This window comes from Falco naumanni, chromosome 10 (assembly GCF_017639655.2).
Source record: "Falco naumanni isolate bFalNau1 chromosome 10, bFalNau1.pat, whole genome shotgun sequence".
Lineage (NCBI taxonomy): Eukaryota > Metazoa > Chordata > Aves > Falconiformes > Falconidae > Falco > Falco naumanni.
In genome coordinates this window covers 21,055,922-21,074,613 of record NC_054063.1, presented here as the reverse complement: position 1 = coordinate 21,074,613, position 18,692 = coordinate 21,055,922, and the positions used below count along the sequence as shown (strand labels likewise).

Sequence of the window (18,692 nt, the reverse complement as noted above, 5' to 3'; positions counted from 1 at the left end):
CCCACAGCCCGTGGAGGCTCACAGTCGCAGCCCCGGTCCGTTGTGTGCCTGTGGCTTGTCCACTGCCCACACACCCAGCTGGCCAAGGCGTGGGCATCAACCCACTGCAGAGGCTGTTAACATGTCGCGCGGCCACCAGAAGAAGCTGGGCCAGATCACCCACACCCCCCCCAGGGTCTGCTCGAGAGATGAACTCGGGTGGCAATGCAGAGAGGAGGGGTTTGGGAAGGACACGGTCACTTCTCAGCCCCAGTGAGACCAGCTGAACCATCGCCCGGTGGAGGATCCCGGTTCTCATCTCATCTCTCACACCACCTTTCAAATTAATCCGCTAATTGGCGTGCCAGGCTGTGCATACGAAGGAGGCTGCGTGGCTCCCTCTGCCGGCACGCGGCCCCAGCGGAGCCCCCCGCCCGCCCCCGCAGCCGGGGGAAGCCGGAGCCGGCCCGGGGCCGCCGGGGGAAGGGGCGCCGGCTCCCGCTGCAGCGCGGGTGAGCGTGCCCAACGAAGCTGCCTTCGGACTGCATCACCGGAGCGGGCTTTATGGCAAGAAAGTACCGTGGCCTTGGGGAACGGCCCGGGGGTTGCTGCAGCCAGCGGGTGTTCAGCCGACTTTTAAAAGTTTAAACAGGAACGTAATTTCTTAAGGACTCTGCTGACACTCAGCTTATTCCAACCTGCCTGCTATCAAAAGGTTCAACTGTATTTTGTACGTGGGAAGGCAGCCAAGCTCGGAAAGCTGGTAAAGTCCAGCCGCTGAAGGAATCCCTCACCTCTACGTCCTCGACCTTCTAGACTACAGTGATAGGGGAAACAGATCCCCCTCCCACACATGTACAATACTGTCACCAACAGCCACGTGCCTTGTCAGAGCCATAACAGGGGAGAAAAAGCATTTTTCACATTGTTAAAAAATGGAATAGTGAAAATCCAAAAGATCCAAGGCCAAAGGTGACTCTGGAGTCGGGGGGAGGGGGGGGGGGGAGTACCCCATTGCAGGTTAACAAGCTCATTTGCTCACTTCTATTGTGTACTCATCTCAAACTATTCCTCTCTAGAGTCACAGGGTGCTGGCTGTGGAAAGGAGGAGGTGCTCTGAGCTTAGAGCCACTTTTAATGACAAGGATTACTGGAGAAACAGCATTTTGGGGATTTGGGATTCCAGGAAGCAGCTGCAGTAAGGAGCAGAGGGAGATAATCCCAGTGTGACAGACAGAGATGTGAGGAAGCTGGACTGGAGAAGGGAGCACAGCACCCCCAGGCACACACAAAAGCTACCGTCTTTGCACAAGGCACCCTGTACAGGGGAACAGCCATCCCACAGCAGAAAGAGGCTAACAGAGCAAGGGCCTGGCCCAGGCCCCCCCAGCACCCTTCTGTTCTGGGATGGCCAGAACATGCGGGCTTCTAAGCCTCTGGAGTAGCCAGTCCTCATCTGTCCTTCCTGACTCTGGCCCGTGTGGGGACTCAGACCCAGAGGAATGCTCTGCACTGCAGCCCGCTGTCAGGAAGCCCAGGTTCTCCCAAGCCACCTGTGGGCAAGCAGCCGGCAAGGGGAAGCCAGGGTCTGCCAGAGCCGGCAGCAACAGGGCACTGAGGGGAGCAGACCCAGGGTCTGGGGGCAGAGGGTATGTGCCTCAGGGTATCCAACTCCCATGCCTCTCGGGTGGGCATGGGGCCTCACACCCTCCATAAGCTCCCAAGTGCCAAACCACAGGTAAGGGCAGCAGCGGTCAAGGAGGATCAGTGACAGACAGGTGCCACACGCAGAAGCTGTGCTGAGTCCCCAGGTGTTGCTGTGCACAGCAGAGGGGAAAGGCCTCCCTCGCTGGCCCCACAAGCATGTGGCTGCAATGCATGGGAAGGACTGTGTGCCGTAAGGTACTGGATACAGCTCATCTGTAAGAATGAGTTCTCTCCTGCCAGATCAGTGTCAGGACTGTATCACGCACTCCTGCTCTGACTCCGTTTTGCAGTCAAAACCTCAGGGAAATGTTAGCTTACTAAAGCAGTGTTTAAATCCTGTGGGAGCTACTGTTTCCAAACGTCTCACGTCCTTGCTCTGCTAGGTGCGGACACCTTTCCCCATCCACGTGCACGCCACTGCCTGCCTGTACCCACACTCATACACAGGCTAGAAGGCAGAGCTAGAAGGAGTTCCAAGCTCTTGAGGCCCCATTTATTGCCCAAGATGTTTCTATGGCGACTCCCTTCACATCCTGTCGTGGGCTGCAAAAAGCTTCTGGCCATCCACAGCTTCAGGTGAGTTGAGGTCCTCAAGCTTCAAGTCACCTGCAGTTGTTAATGCCACCAGCTGCAGTTAAGAAGAGATTAACAAAACCCCACCTGAAGCGGCCGCGGTGAGTGAGGCAATGTCAGCAAGAGGAGTGATTCCCTGTTTCCTTTCCTTTGGTGTTCTCAGGAGTACTGTAGCAGGGAGGAGCAACAAAGAGGGGTAGGGAGTATATGCAAAAGGGTGCTGGACAAACAGTTCTGCTTTCGTGGTACCCTGGAAGGGCTTCCCAGCCAGCAAGGCTCACACATCTGTTGTAGCCAGAGCACAGGACCACTTCACCCTGTGCAGTGGCTCGCCCTGACACACTGCTTGCCAAGCCAGGGGGCAGGATGCTCTCAGCTCTGCTTGGTAAGTGCCTGGCTAAACACTTCTACAGGGCAGCCATGGATCTGCGGCTGCTGCTGTCAAACACCAGGCCCAGCATCACCTCCATTGCACCCGCAGCTCCCATCATCAGCTAGTCAGGGCCAAATTCAGCACAGGTGACAGCAGTGACAGGACACGTGAGACGGGCATGGTTGCTCTGTTTGTGGAGCAGGCCCTGCGCACAACAGTTTGATAGTAGTGTTAACAGGCACTTTGCCCAGAGTCTCAGTCCTGCAATGCAGGAGCTAAGGCACAGCTCTCTCACAACAGATCCGAAATTACGAAGCGTAGCTCTGAGTCAAAAGTGAACGAACTCTGCTGGGCTTATTCTTCCAGGCTCGTTGATGGCACTGCCAGAGCCAGAGTAAGGGGCAAGGAAGTGAGTAAAAGCAGGGCAGCAGCCTGGGGCACAGCACGCAGAGAGGAGGTCGTGCAGATCTCCCACACGCAAGAGAAGGGCAGGACTGAAAATCCAAAGAAGTGTTACCATTTGGTGAAAAATTGTCATTATGTTTAAATAAGTATTATAACCTTGACTTGCATTTAGTGATCTGTCCTGTGTTTAGTGAGATGGGGCACTCAGCAGAAAGGAGACACTTTCTGAAAAGCACCTTGATTTTCAGCACTGCTTGTACATTTAGCAGCAGTGGATGATCCAGCACAAACCCGGCTCTTGCTCGCTGCCTTGCCTATGCCCAAGGGCACACTTATCCCTGCTCTCCAGAAGAGCAAGGCAGGGGTCTCAGTTTAGCAGGGTCTGTCCTCCACCTTTTGCTCAAAGAGGTCTTACAGAACCTCTGGGGAGAAGTGCCTGGTGGCACCAGGGCTGCCTCTATCCCCAGCGGGTACCAGTGCCCGTGCTTCCTGCACTGGGGCAGCGGCGGCGTGGCTAGGGCAGCTCAGTGAGGAGGTGGCAGAGCAGGCACCCTGAAACCCAAAGTTTGAAGGTAACAGCCATGCCCAGCCCGCCAAGGCACAGGCAGCCCCAGACCAACCCATGTACAGTCAACGGCCCCTCCTCATGCTCCCACCTCCTAGTAGTGTCCTGTATCCCTGTTTGCTTTACCTGCACCAGGTAATGTTAAGAGCAAAGGGAGCTCTGCAGGTGCAGCAGGCTCCACACCCCGCTGCCAGCTACCACATGCCAGTGCCCACAGTGTCCCACAGGCCCTCAAAGGGAAAAAGAGAAGGTACCGTAATGGTGTCAAAGAGCTGGAGACATCCATTTGTAGGGAGAACTCTGCAAGAGGATCAGAGGAACAGCACCACCAAGAAGATGACCCACAGCTTCTGTAGGAAAAGAAAGAACCTACACCCTCTGCAGGCACCCCGGCCAGCCTTGTGGGATTATGCAAAGCAGAGACTGCTGAAGAAGATGTCCACTTTCACAGCCCAGACATTGCACTGTAGAATCAGCACTAAAGTACCATCCAACAACCCTTCCCCAACAGGATAACACAGATCTAGCTCCACTCAGCTGTGGCACAAAGACAATGACAAGAAAGAAAAATGAAGGAGGCACAGAGCCAGACTAAAGTAAAGTCTGGGCTAGTCTCTGAAAACAGGGTTGTTGCAAAGGATAAGACTGAAAATTACTGTAATGTGCTGTATTCCTTTTATGGACTTTGAAAATAATAAAAAGTGATCATTAAATGAAAAAGAAATTGTGAACTGGGAGGATGGGTCTCTGCAGCAGCTACTGGCAGGAATAGAGACCCCCTCCACTGACCCCTCCTCAGCTTTCTGAAGCAGAAACTAACCCACAAACTGGATGCAACTGCATATACAGATGATGCTGAGCAGTTAGTGGGCACTCAACCCATGCTAGGTGAATGGGTGAGTCCCAGTCTAAACAGCTGAAATGAGCTCCCCATATACCAGGGCTGCATGGGGGCCGGGAAGGTGGACAGGCAGAAAGTTGCTGCCCAAACCCAGCCACGAAGACCCAGCTTTTCTGCAGGGGTGGAGCAGGGACTGTGCTTCACAAGCAGCATGGCTCACAGGAACACTCAGGCATGAGCCCTGCACATGCTAGAGCAACCAAATCCAAGCGGCAGAGCTCTGCACCCTCACTCGCAGCCCAGGGCACAACCACACACACACATCACCCAAAGACAAGGTAAAATGGGGGCAGCCCTGCCAGCTGTGGACAGCAAAGGTGCCAAGGGTGCAGGGCAGGATGCTCACAGGGCTACAAATGGTCTGAGGCACATCCCTCCCCTTCAGCCACCTTTCCCTGCAAAGAAATGCCATGGAATAGACTGGTGATAGAGACAAAAGTGAACAGGAAGGCATTGTACACCGTGACCACCTACCAGCTCAGGCAAGGAATGTTGTTGGGACTCATACCCACCTAATCTTTACATGTAATTTTTCAAAAAAGCAGATCCCTCAAAATGGCCTGTGCCTCAGGATATATATGGACTTATCTGCAGAGCAGTGTCATTGCTTGGAAACCCAAACACAGTTGCATAACCACATGGTTAACAGATACCAACACAAATTCATGCATGGTTGTATTCTTACACACAAATGCTATTTAGCGACGTGATGTCAAAAGAACACAAGTATGACCACACTATTTCTTCTTCAATCTGTTTTTCTTTACTTTTCAAATACAGGCTTTCAAAATATAAAAAATATTTTTTTATATTGTATTATTATTGTACTTGTACTTTCAAATCCCACGTAAAGTCCAGTTTTGTTTCAAAGCTTCTGTGAGCAATCTAATCCTTCAAAAGAAATTCAAGTCCATGGGTAGCAAAAGGGGTTTCAAACAAACAAACAAACATTCCTCACAATATTTGCAACCAAATTTTACTACCGTGGGTGAGCTAGAGATTAGGAGCACAAAAGTAAAATTTGCTAGGAAAAAAGCCTGCTAGCTCAATAACATTTTCAAAGTGCAAAAAATACACAACAAACAGTAAATTATGACCCTATTCTGAGACTCCTTACACACAAGCAAGGAACTATGGATTTTTCAAATATGGTATTGCATTTTCAATCATGAAAATATTATTTGATACAGAGCTAGGAAAAACAGGATTTTGACTGTTATTTTTAACCTACCAACAGTCTTTTTTTTTTTTTTTTTGAGACCTGCCAGCTTCTTTTGAGGAGTTTTAAAATTGACCTTGTTTCAGTAGCCACTTCTCTGTCCTAGGTATGAAATCACCATATCGTATTATGAAGTGTCAATGCACCAAAAAAGCAAAGGGCATTTTCTTTCTTTTTTTTCTTCTTCTTTTTTTTTTTTTTTTTTGGCAGGAACAAAGCTGGCTCTTTTACCTATGAAACAGCACATACCTTTTCTTTCATAAGCCCATCAATTTCAACATTGTATTATTCAGCAACCAGCATTTCATACAGAGACCAAACCTCACTTGCTCTGACCCCTACCTCACTGGAGCAGAGAGATGTACATGATACAAAAGTCAGTACAGAATCTGGGCTGGCTTATTCAGATTTCAGTGGGCTCTACCCTGTGCTACACTCAGAGTACTGCCAACATTTTCAGAGATTTCATCAAGGAGCAGCAAAACCAGCCTTTGGCCTTGAACACAAACACACAATCAGTACAGGAAAACAGTTTCAGATTCTTGTTTCTATTTCCCCCTGCTATGTGATACCCAAAGCCACAGAAGCTAGCTATTTTCAGCATTTGAAAACTGATGTATCTGAATCATAATCTCCAACCCCGATAACTGTTTGCTGCAAATACTCCTTACCCAGTGCTCCTGAAAGAGGTGGAGAGCATCCACCAGTCTCAAAAGGGAAAACCTGGCAGAGCCCAGGCTCCAAGCCAGGCACAAGACCTCAAAGTACAGAGACTGCAGACTTCAGCCATTCTCTGGACGTTAGGTACCCTGAAGAGGTAGAAACAGGTCCCAAAGAAACAGCCATCATCTGAGCTTTCCATGGAGGCATGCAAGACAATGGTATTGGCTGTTGTTGCAACGTGTGGTATTATAACAGCACAGTACCTGCCTAGTAGCAAGGACAGAGAGGGACATCTCCCCATTTATTTCCTCAGGCCATGCAAGCAAGCTCTGAAGAACCAAAGCTCTGGTGGAGCCATCCTTCTGAGCCGTCTTTGGTCCAGAGGCTTCCCCGAGATGCACTGCACTGCCTTAGGTAGTAATGTCTGAACTCTTGAGCCTGCCTCCCCTTGCTGCTATCTACACCTTCATCCCTGTAACCGGTCTCGTTCAGGCACAAAACAAGAGGAAAACACAACAGATCTCCCCAGATTGTAAGGGATGGCACAAGTGTCAGAAACCGAACAAAAAAAAAAAAGAGACCACAGGCGTCTACTGCATCCCTCCTTCCCCTGCTGGCACTGCGAGCGACCGCCGGAGCCCGGCTGCCACGGGATGCGCTCCCAAGAGGCTCCGCCGGGCACACCTGGCGCGGCAGCTCGGGGCCTGGGCGAGCGGCTGGAGCCGGGCACGCAGGAGGAGCAGAGGTGGCTGCAGCACTTGCTCCCAGAAGGCCTGTGCGCAGCCGTTTGGGAACCACATTTTAAATGACTAAAGTGCTAGTTTTAGCACAGTTATTTTTAGTTTGTTGTTAGAAAAATATGGCTCTGTAAAGAGAAATGTCCCCCTGCCTGCTGAGAGGACCCGGAGAGCACTCCTCAGGCATCTCGGCTGCACGTCCATACACATCCCCAGGCAAAGCCCCTGTGGGAACCGGCACGCAGGGCTACGGTCTCAGTTAGAAAAATGGGGGGAGGTTGCTCCTGGGTAGGAAGGAGCCCAAAGAGGACGTTTTAAGATACCACCGGTTTAAAAAAGAACTGCAGCTCCTCAAGCACCCAAGCGCTTTCGTTGAAGGGTATGCCGAACCCCGCTGCTGACAGAGCCGGCGCTGGAGCCCGGGGTCCGCGGGCGGAGCGCCCCGGCAGCCCCCCCAGAGGGCCGCCAGCTCCCCGGTCCCGCCCGCCCTCCCACGCTGGGGCGGCCCAGCGCCGCCACCCCCGATCCCGGAGCGCGCCGGGGTGCCGGCGTGGTGCGGCCGCGGCCGGAGCCCGCGGTGCCGGGGCGGCGGGGGCAGAGCCCAGCCCGCACTCACCTGCGGGGAGCGCCCGCCGCAGCCCCGCCGAGCGGCGGCAAAGTTTGCGGAGCGGCGAGAGACGGCGAAGTTGGGCTCCCCCGCGGTGTCCGCCCGCCGCCCGCCGAAACGAGCTGCGCCCGGCGAGCCGTGCCGTGCCGTGCCGAGCCGAGCCCAGCCCTGCCGTGCCGAGCCGTGCCGTGCCGTGCCAAGCCCAGCCGTGCCCGCCGCCCGCGCCGGTTCTTACCTGGGGCGGCGGCCGCGGCGGCTCCCCCGCGCCGGGCGCTTGGCCTCCCGCGGCATCCTGCGCGGCGCGGCGGAGCGCCCCGCCAGCCCGGCCCGCAGCCCCGGCAGCCCCGACCGGCGGCGGCGAGCGGAGCCGGCTGCTGGCACCGGGCGGGCACGGCGCGAGGCGGGGCGCGGGCGGCGGGTGTGTGGCTGGGGATGCATGTGCGGCGAGAGCCGCCTTCCTCCCCCTCGCTCCCTTCCTTCCCTCCTTCCCCGCCAGCCCAGCCCAGCCCAGCCCAGCCCAGCCCAGCCTCTGCTGGAGACTCTGAGAATGCAGCGCCGGGTCCCCGCCCGGGACCGGCCCCGGGCAGCCCGCCCTGGGGGCCTCCCCGAGAAACCGGCCGCGGGGATCCCGGCGCGGGAACCAGCCCGCTCCCTGCCTCGGGCCCCGGCTCCGGGGCCTGCCCCCCCGCCCCGGGACCCCCAGCGCGGGCCCTCTCCCCCGCCCGGCCGTGCCAGCCAGCCCTACGGTGCCCCCGCCCCGCGCCACCGCTGGCCCCGCTGCCGTGCCCGCCCCGGGACCGATGGGAACGGCCGGGGCCACCCCGGAGGCAGGGAGCGAGCCCCCGTGCCGGCGGCACAGCGAGCCCCCCCGGCCTCAGGCCTGGCCCCTCCAAGCGCCGACGCGGGGCTGAGAACGCACACGCTCCGTGCATGGCAGCGCAGCTCTGGGCCGGGACGACCCCAGCCCACCCTTCCTCAGCCCCTGCATGGGGCCAGATCCCCGAGGCTCAGTGCCAGCTGGGCAGGAGGTCTGGGCAGGGGCTCTGGGTGCTGCTGGGGCTGTGGCTGGCAGACCACCGGTGCACCGGGGCGGCCGTATCAGCTGGCATCCTCGGCACCCACCTCAGGTCTCCGGTGCCTCCTCCAGAGCCCTGCTCGCAGCATGGCAGGTACCATGTGGGCTCAGCAGCACCCTGGGGTCGCAGGGGCAGGGGCAGCTGCACAGCTTGCTGCCTGCAGTGGGGAGTCACACAGCAGCAGGACCCGCAGCAGGGTGCCAAGTTTATAGACCACCTTTGGCATGATCAGGACAGGTGGAAGGTGGAAACAGGGAAGAAGCTCAAGGCTTGGTGAGGCTGCAGTATCATTCTGGGACTGATAAGTGTGATCATGCAAGTCAGGGTTTAGCCACAACTCAGGCAAACAGCCCCCAGCGAGACATTTTCCAGTCTCCACTGTCCACGTTCTCCCATCTTACCTGGAGAAGACGCTCTCTTGCTTCCACAGCAATCTCCGGTATTGAGCCTTGGAGTTTGGCCCTTGAAGGAACATGAGGGAACACCAGAGAAGGGAATGCCCTGTTGCTCCATGTGTGCAACGCCTTGCACAAGGCAAACAAATCTGCTTGGCCAGTATGGGCCAAGAAACAGCAGTAACCCAGCAGCAGGTTATCCACAAACCACCTAGGTCTGGTGTTTCCTGCACGGGCAGGTGGCCTGCAGGTCACAGAGAGACGGACAGAACGCAAAAGTGAGTGGTCTTATAACCACAGTGTGAAACCAGGAGGAGTGACGACTCCTTCCCAGGACCAAGAGACGAGCAGGGCACAGATCCAGCAGCAAGCTCAGGCAGCTATCCTCCCTACCTTCGCACTGCCTGGTGCAAGACTTCCCACCCTCACGCTACTGCTACTGCATGACTCCCACCCTCAGAGGCCAGTGGGGCCTGAAGAAGAAATGCTCCATACCAGCCCCTTCAGACACAGACACATCTAGAAATGTCCTCAATACCAGTGTGAGAGTGAGAAGCCTCCCAGATGCAAGCACTGCTGCCAAAGTAGATCCCACTTGTGCCTGATGCTCTTGTAGGAAAAGAACTAAAGCCTGGAGCACAGCTGCTCCACCGCTAACACTGTCTGCAAATGGAGACCTTGCTCAGTGCCAGTCTAGCCCTAGGACAGCTGCTAGGCTCTTGTGCCCACATTGACACGGGCACTGGGAACACCCAGATCTTCTCCCCGGGACAGCCAAGAGGGTGCCTCTCACCAGTGTGGTGGCAGTGCAGATGGCGCTGAGCCCACCTGGCACAAAGCATCCAGTAAGCTTTGGAGTAAGTAAGTGATACTGGGTAGAGATGGCTCCAGCACTTGCCTGTAGCTGTGGTACCCTTGTCCAATCTGTTTTTGCTAAGACCCCCTTACCCTGGAGCCAGGGAGGAAGGTTTGTCGCTCCTGCCATCACCTCCTCCTCTGTGCCACAGCTGCTCCATGCCTTAACCTGTTGAAGATGCCCCTGCTCATTGCAGGGTGCGTTGGGCTATCTGACCTTTAAAGGTCTCTTCCTCCACACTGTCCTATGATTCTGTGCCCTCTTGCTGCTGCCCTGCAGGGTGCTGGTAAGGCCAGCCAGGCCTGCCCTAAGCCCAGCTCCCAAATGAGCTCAGAGAGCACTGCAACAAGGCATGTTATGACAGTCCTTCCATGAGATCAGCAATGCTTCAGAGTATGCCCAGGTCACACAACAGCACAGGCCAGGAGCTGCCCCACGCACTGTGGGGAAGGGATGAGGGAGGATGCAAAGCAGAACAAGGACCACCTGTGACATGGTCACTCCCTTTGTGAGCATGGCTCCCCACATGCACAAACACTGAACACAACTTCCACAGCTCTGTTCTGCAGCCTCTTGCAGAAGTCAACGTGTCACTTTCATGTCATGTCTTGTATTCTCAGTGACAGAAGGATGGATGGGTTATCCTTTGACTTTGCTGCCATCCCCTTTATCTCCATGGGAATTTAGTCCTCATCTGGCTTCTTCTTTCCTCTTATTCCCATCCTTGCTTTATCCTTGAATTCAAATAGCTCTTTTGTATTTCTTAGATCTCCTCTACTCACAGCACTCTTCCCTTATTCTGATATACTCTCCCCATCTCATTGAGCTCCAGGCCTCTTTGCTTTGTTCTCTCCCTATCTCTCCCATTCTTTCTGCTGGTGCCTTGTTCCTTTTCTTCTTGTGATTTGTCTTCTCTGTTCTGTCCCTTTCACTCATCTATTCCCCTTATCGCTTTTTGCTCCTTCCTCTTCCTTTTCCCAGTCTTTGCACTCCCCTGCCCCCCCTTCCTCTGTGTGCCGTTGTCTGTAAGGAGTTGAAAGTTAAAAGCTTTTCCAACTTGATCCTGAGCAGCTTTCCCTGGTGCTTTCATCTCTACAACACATTTGTAAAACTGCTCAGACTGAAGAGCCTTGACATGAACAACTAAAAGAAATATCAGAAAGAAATAGGACTCTCGACATGGGATGGAAATTTGCCTTTTCCAAGAAAAAATCTCCCTGGTTCACTAGCACTGAGGTTCTCTCTCCACAGTTCCTGTAAACACAACATAAAACACGTTTAACAAGATGTCCTCTTCCTGGCCTCCTCCTCCTCCCCGGTGAAATCCGGGTGGGGGCTGGGGGGGGATTGGCACAGGGCTGCCCCAGAGCTCCCTATCACCTCCTGACAAAAAGTATCCGTGACCAACCTGCTCTCCCTCCCCTCTTGCCAGCGGCTTCTGCCAGGTTTGTCATTCATGCCGTACCACAAACTGCAAGCCAGAGGGAAGAGTTGATCCCACCTGCCTCTTGATGAATCCTGCGACCTGCTCCTCCTTCATGCAAAGATGACAGAGCCCTGGCAAACTCTCCCAGCTGATGTGTCACCAACCCCTCTCAGCTGCCAAAAGTTCTTATCTCTTTCTCACGTGTTCTGTGGAGGGTCCCGCACTGTTTGCGGCAAAGTAGTTGCAGATGACAACTTCATGAAAATTTAAGGAAAGAAGTGCTTTCAGGCCAGTGCTTTCTTATACTGCTTCTGTGCAGCCTGTGCTTTGCAGGGCTCATGTGTGAGTATGGTCGATCTTACCTGTGACCAGTGGCTGGGAATTCCAGAGTTACCAGTACAAATCTGTGCTGTGCCACATGGAGCAAGTCAAAGTGCTGTCTGCTTACCTGGAAATATGTTGCTGAGAAGCACATGAATCCTGGCTATTCTAACAACTCTATGAGAGATTAATCTCGCTAAATCCTCCTACGTCTTCCCTATTGGAGAAACAGATTCAGCACAGGACAAGCTCTGTGACTCACCTCTCTGTTGGCAGAGCCAGCTCCCATTAATCTAACTCCCTGTCTAATGTCTACATATGGCTGGCAGGCAATCCATCTGCAGTCCAGCTCTCTGTCCAGGATCCAGCTCCCCTGTCAGACAGAGCCTACCTAATGCTGGGTACCCTGCAGGACTTCTCCCTGGTGGGACAGGAGCAGTCTGCAGCCCACTGCCCAGGATGGCGGCAGGGGACAGAATCTGGGATGGATGGGCACTTGCTAGGCACAGCAAGATCTGGCTGCAGTGGCAGCCGGGCTCAGCATCTGCCCAGCAGATCCGTTTTCATCCCCTGACCTCACCCTGCCTCAGCTCAGCAGGGCAGAGATTCACGTAGCTCCGTCCCATCACTCTCATTCTCCACGGGGTGCAGGATTCAGTCTGCTGCCCTACAAGCTCACCCTGAAAGGAGCTGAACGCTGGGTGTTAGGACTGCCAGAGAGGGCTTTGCTCCCAGAGCTGCGGCTCAGGATGCCATGAAGGCTGCGTGGAAGCAAGTCCCCCTGCCAAACTCCCTGCAGGGGGTCCCTGCGTGGTCACATCTGCTCCTGCTGTGCCTAGCAGCCACCTCCTGCAAGCTGCATGTCCTTGCCTCGCTCTGCCATGTTATGTGCCCGAATTGCCTACTGCCTTTTCCTGGATGCTGCTCTGGCACAGGTCTAGACAGACCCCACAGGCTGGTGGCATCACATGGCTTTCTTCATACCCCACAGCTAGGGAGAGGCCTCCGCACCCCCTAAAAGGCCAGGCACTGTGATTCCTGCTGGAGACAGGGGCAAGAGCTGAAGGCAGCAATCCTGTGCTTACACAGGTCCCGCAGAGCTGGAGATGCTCCGTAACGCACCACAGAGCATGCCCACATGAAGCCAGAGCTGTCACAACATGGTTGGGAGGGGCACAGCCCAGCGCTGCCCTAAGTGTGCTGGGCACCGGTGGGCCAAAACCCCCAGTCTGTCACCTGGAGCCATTAATCACATGCCACCCCACGTACTCCTGCCAGGCAAGCAGCCCTGCCTTGCTGAGGCTCTCTGGTGCTGCTTCCAGTCCTTTCCTGTGACATTCCCACTGTCCCACACATTCAAGCACAGCCTCTCACCAGAGCCTGGCAGCTCCCCCCCATTTTTATTCTCCCCAAGTACTGTGTCATTTGCAGACTCCACGGTGTCAGCCTTGTGATTAGGTTTCAATGCCTTTATGAATAATTTGTCATGCAATTATAAAGCAAATATTTAATTGAACTTCATGTAAAATTGCTTCTGCCTCTGAGCACTGAACACTGGTTTGGGATAGGGCGTTGTGTGACCACACTGGGCCCCAGGAGACCCATGAAGAGCAAAGTGCCAGACCCCTGCCCAGCAGCCGGTGGCCCGTGTGCAGGCAGCTGCCCCCCCGCTGCTCCCAGCAGAGCCAGTGGAGAGGCGTGCTGGGGGTCGGCACTGCCGCAGATGCACCAGCTGCAGGATTACACTGCAGCTCCCTTCCCTTGGGAGCGTGTCCTCAGGCACTAGCAGGAGACGTTTCTTCCTCAGCTGAGCAGAACAAACCAGCTGGAGCATTCCCACAGCGCGACCAGCGCTATGCTGGAAGAGCCCAGCATGAAGTATGTCACTGTAGAAAATACCTTTGTGATAAGTTGTGGGCAGTCAGGTTTCAGCACAAGCATAAGGACAGATGTAGACATTGGCTTTCCTTCTTCCCAGTCCTTTTCCTTCCAGGACAGGACTGGATTATGCAGGTGGGAAACTTGCACTGCAGCTGACTCTTTAAGGGAGGGGTGCCTTTGCTCGCTGGCCACGTCTCAACAGCACAGGGCACCAGTCTGAAGCAGTAACAAAGAGCTTTGGCACCAGGGTGCCCATCCTGGGAGAGGGTCTTGGCACGCATTAGGCCCAGTGGTCTGTGCAGAAATACCCCATGTACCATGACATCACCTGCAGGCTCAGCTGGAAGAGTCTGAATGGAGGGAGTCTGGACACACCTCAGACTGGCCATGGCATTGCCTCTGTAGGGAAAAACATCTATATCAGCAAAACCAACAGAACTGGATGAAATCCTAATTTACCACGGTCTGTAAAAGAGGCTGAAGTGCCTATTTCCAGTGAGGCAAACTTGAAATTGAAAGACGAAAACGAGTGCATTGAAGAGATCAGAAGCTCTTTTCCGAGCATATATCTGGTGCAGGTAATTGCTAACTGACCTGGAGGGGCTCTTGAAATCGACCTAATGCAGCAGATTCTGCTGCTCAGACTGATTCTGGGGCTGGGGACAGGCATGCGCATGCAGTGCCCCCAGCTGAGAGGCTGGCATGACAGGACAGGTTGCTGTGCACTTGTGGGGCTAGCAAGGGAAAGTGCAAGGCTGAGGACAGGGAGGTGTTGTGGAAGAAGGCAACCTGTGGGAGAAGGATGGCCTGTGTGGTGCTCACCCCCGTAAGTGTGCTAAGCCTAGCCCGGGTACGTACATGTGGAAGAAAGGGCCTGGTTAGCTGTTGGGACGTGGAAACTTGTCCTTGCATGGGGCAGGCCTGTTTGCAGTGACGGGGGAAGAGTAGCTTGAAGCCTCATCTGGAGTGGCTGTGCCTGTGGGAAGGGGTGGATGGGGAGTCTGCTCAGCTGAGCTCAGCGGCTGAGGCACTGGGTCTGGACGACAGGGTGGGAGCTGGAGTCCCCGCTCTAGTGCTGAAGGGTGCAGAAGTGCAACGTACCCTGTTGATGGGAGTGCATGGTCACTAGTTTATCCACACAGAACACAGTAAAGAACAGCAGTTCCCTGTGGGAGCCTGGGGATACCCATTCCCCAGAAGCACCTTCTTGCCTCTCAGCTCAGCTTGGGCAGCCCTTTCGCTCAGCTCTTGCTTTTATGGCTCCAGATGGAGCCGTGCAACTTACCCTTTGACTCCCAGCCACATGCTCCCTGCTGCCAGCTCACTCCGGGACCACGTCCGTTAGCTGTTGCCTCTGGCAGCTCTCCTTGCTTCCTAGACCTTGTTGCTTTTCATTCACAGGTGCTAAAGGTTCCTTTCAAGATGCACCTTTCTGCTTCCTCTGCAGTCCAGGCATTTCTTTAAGAAATGCCATTTCTACTGGCTCTGTGATGTCTATTTGGCTTGGAGCTTTCATCTCCACTGCTAGCTGTGCCTAGCGTGAAACGCTGCCACTCAGCCCATAAAAAATAATGGTGAGGGCAGTTATCTGTAGCAGTCATTCAGCATCCGCCTTGCTGCTCCAGCCCCAGCCTATGGCCTGAAAAAAGCCCAATGGCAAGAGCCTGGTTCTGGTAGTGGGCAGGCAGGCAGGCAGTGTGACTGAGGTGAGCCAGGGAGAACGACCACCTGCTGTGGGATGTGTTTGCACAATGCCCTTCCATCGGTGGCACAGGCAATTATTCCAACTTGTTTGCTCCCCAGACCTAGAGTTAGATGCATGGCTCACCACCTAGGTGTTGCAAGAGAGAGGCTAACTGAAGCTATGCCCCAGATGCGCAATATAACAAATCAGAGCAAAGAACACGGAGGAAAGGCAGAGGTTTGGAGTACCGGGTCTGGGCTGCATCCAAGAGTCCCAGCTAGATGGGAAGTTTAGGACACAGCTGACTGGCAGCAGGAGCATGATACAGCCTCCTTTTGTCATTCTCTCCCTAGTAAACACACATGCATGCACGCTCATGCACTCATACACACTCTTCTGTGGCCCTTCCACCAGCCAAGAGCAGAGAGAAAAACAGCTCAAAGCAATTCCCATCTTCCCATAACAATGGTAGGAGAACTGTGGTGTAGTGAAAGATACAGTCTGGCTGCAAAAAGCTCTGGAGAGGATATAAGCTGGAAAATAATTGTTAATTTCTGGTACTAGGATGGTCTTTGGACTTATATTCCAGAAAGGCACAGTGATCTGACCATTTCTGGAGTACGCTAGTGCTGAGGCCAGTACGCTGAAGGATACGCATTCTGGATTGGGAAGACCACCGTAATGTGGTTGTGAGGGACCAGCAAAACCCTCCTACACTGAAAGGAAGGAAGCCCTATCCAGTGCCCACATCTGGCAGGTGCAGCATCAGACCCAGCTCTGCTTATCTTTCATCATTTCCACGTCCCCTCTGACCCAAATCCTGCTTAGCCACCACAACTATTAAATCCACTGCTCTTAACGGACAATATATGTGCATAACCAGTCAGTCCCCCTGGCTTCCTTTACCCCACTGGCAGCCACCATTGTACTTAGTTCTCTTTAAAGTTATGATTTCCTTGTGCCATTTATTGTTCTGCTGTTGCCAGTAGTAGGCTTCTCTGTGTACACAATCAGCTTCTACAGCTTTTCCAAAGTGCAACTGCAGGAATCTAGTTTCCCAAAAGACACGTTGTAAGTGCCTTATGTTGAGCTCCTCTTCTCACTCAGCTACCGGGATCCAGAGAATGACCCTACCTTTCTAAAAATGTTAGCATTTCCAAACTGTGCAACCCTGTCTTCCCTACTACTTTTCAAATGGCCCAGTATTTTTAGAACAGATTCAAACATAGTTCGTCATGCCCTTTATGCATGTAACTAAGTATTCACCAGTTTAGCTGCTGTATGCCTGCTTTCCCTTTTTCCAGGCACACCGTCCTACTAACCTACCTTGCAGATGTCTTTGTCTTCAAGTTTGCTGTGGCACAGAATCAGAGAGTGGCATCTCTTGACTGTTCTCACCACTTCACAAGGTAAAGTCTATGAGATGCTTTTATCGGCTGAAAGTCCTCCAGAGCCATGGCTGTGGCTGCAGCTTTTATGAACACACATTCTCAATCACCTTTTGCAGGTTTTTACAAGGATATGGTTTAGGGCCACATTTGGTGTAACTTGCGAGTTTTCTGCGAAATACTACTTTCTGTAGGTGCTCCATATCCGTTGCCAGTGGTGGTTTCTCCTCTCCAGTGGGTGCTCCTCTGGGTGAGCGCAGGAGTCCTCCTGCCCAGCAGATTTCTGCTGTTGCAGCTTCTGGCTCTTGTACATACACTTGCCTTTCCTTTTATGCTGTATGCAGAATCCTACAGATTAGTCTGTGTTCACAGTTCTCACAGATCCTCAGCTCCAAGGTTTTACTGCGGATCTTTAATTCTGTCACATATTGATCGGCTGTTTCTGCTTGCATGAAAAGGATTGGAAATGTTAAAATGATTCATTGCTTTGTGTGATACACAGCCACATTTTGCCATGTTTACATTTTCTCTTACACATTCCTTTCCTCCTCGCACTCAAAGCACAGAGACTGGGGCTTTTGCCTTAGGGCTTCTTTCATTTGCACTAATTGCTGTTAAGTGGATCTCAAATTGCCTGACAGTTTCCGTTCTCTGCTGCATCCCAGCAGGGAAGGATTTAACGCTGGACCCTGTGATATGCTTGTTAGCTCTTCCAAAAGCTCCTGAAAACCACCAAAGTTTATACTTAAATTTTGTCAGAGCCACCTTGCAAAGAGAAGTGTATGTATGAGGAAAAGATTGCTTCTGTTGGGGCTGCTACTGAACCAGCTCTGACACAACTGACATAGCTTTCTGAAAAGTGAGTCAGAGGGGGTTAAAAATAATTCCCCAGAGTATCTTCCTGTGCCCTCTGTCCTGAGAACTGGCAACACTCAACATTGTGCAGGCACAGACCACAAAGACCACTGATGGCAGCACCCCCACCGCCCCGGAACATTGTGGGGGACATCTCATCTGCTTCTGGACCCTGGGAAAGCCAAGCAGCAGCGTGCTCTGCACTCAGCAAAGATGAGCAGGCCAGCCAAAAGCTCTGCATTGCCATTGTTTGGCACACTGCAAGTCCTTCCTTCCTCCCCACAGTATCTGGAGATGACAGGCTGGTGACCCCAGAGGCACCTCCTTTCACCCAGCAGCAGCTAGCCCAGGTCAGCTCTCCTGTAGGTCAAGTAGGTCACGTTTGCCCATTGCCACCTTTGCGGTGCTTCAGAGCTGCCTAGACACACACGGTGGTTTGGCATGTAACTCCTCCTGGCCCTGGGCTGGCAAGCAAGGCCCTGAGTGCCTCGCACAGGCCCGGTGCTGCGGGTTGGTCCATGGACGTGCAGCAATGCTCCGGTGGCGCTGCTGGTGGGCTGCCTCGCTGCAGAGCAGCCTGCAAGAGCAGCCGGGTGGAAATAAGCCCAGGGCCCCTGCACTGCCCTGTGCCCCCTGGCCTCCCGGCTGCCAGAGCCTGGAAGGCCATGACCAAGTAGGGCCATGCAAAGTTCAGAGTCTGGTTCCTTAGGGAATCCTCGAAACCGCCTTTGGAGAAACAGCAGCAGCCTGCTCCAGGCCCTGGGGCAGGGATGAGGAGCAGCCCACACATGCCTCTTCCTTCTCTTAAACTTCCAATGCACCATCAGACCTAAATTATTCACCTGTAATCCCTGGAGCTGAAAGCAGCTCGAGAGGATCTGGCCCACGTGATAAGGAAGAAAAAAAAAAAAAAAAAAAAGAACTCATTACTTTTAAATACCTCTGAAAGTCATAACATGTAAAAAATATATTCAGGCCAGGAGCCAGGCCACGGTAAGGAAACCGGGTGCAAGCAGGGTCTGACTCTGAGCATGAGGGGATACCACAAAAGATGAGGGAATCTAAGGTTGAGAAGGCTGGT

General features: G+C 53.8%; 1 protein-coding gene across 2 annotated transcripts in view; it reads right to left on the bottom strand.

The window, feature by feature from the left end:
- Positions 1–8,207, bottom strand: part of CDH22 (cadherin 22) — an 86,029-nt gene extending 77,822 nt beyond the window's left edge. For both annotated transcript variants that reach the window (XM_040609299.1, XM_040609300.1), the window contains exon 1: positions 7,965–8,207. The gene's annotated coding sequence lies outside the window, so the exon portion shown is untranslated. The remainder of the gene's footprint in view (positions 1–7,964) is intronic.
- Positions 8,208–18,692: the final 10,485 nt, after the last annotated feature.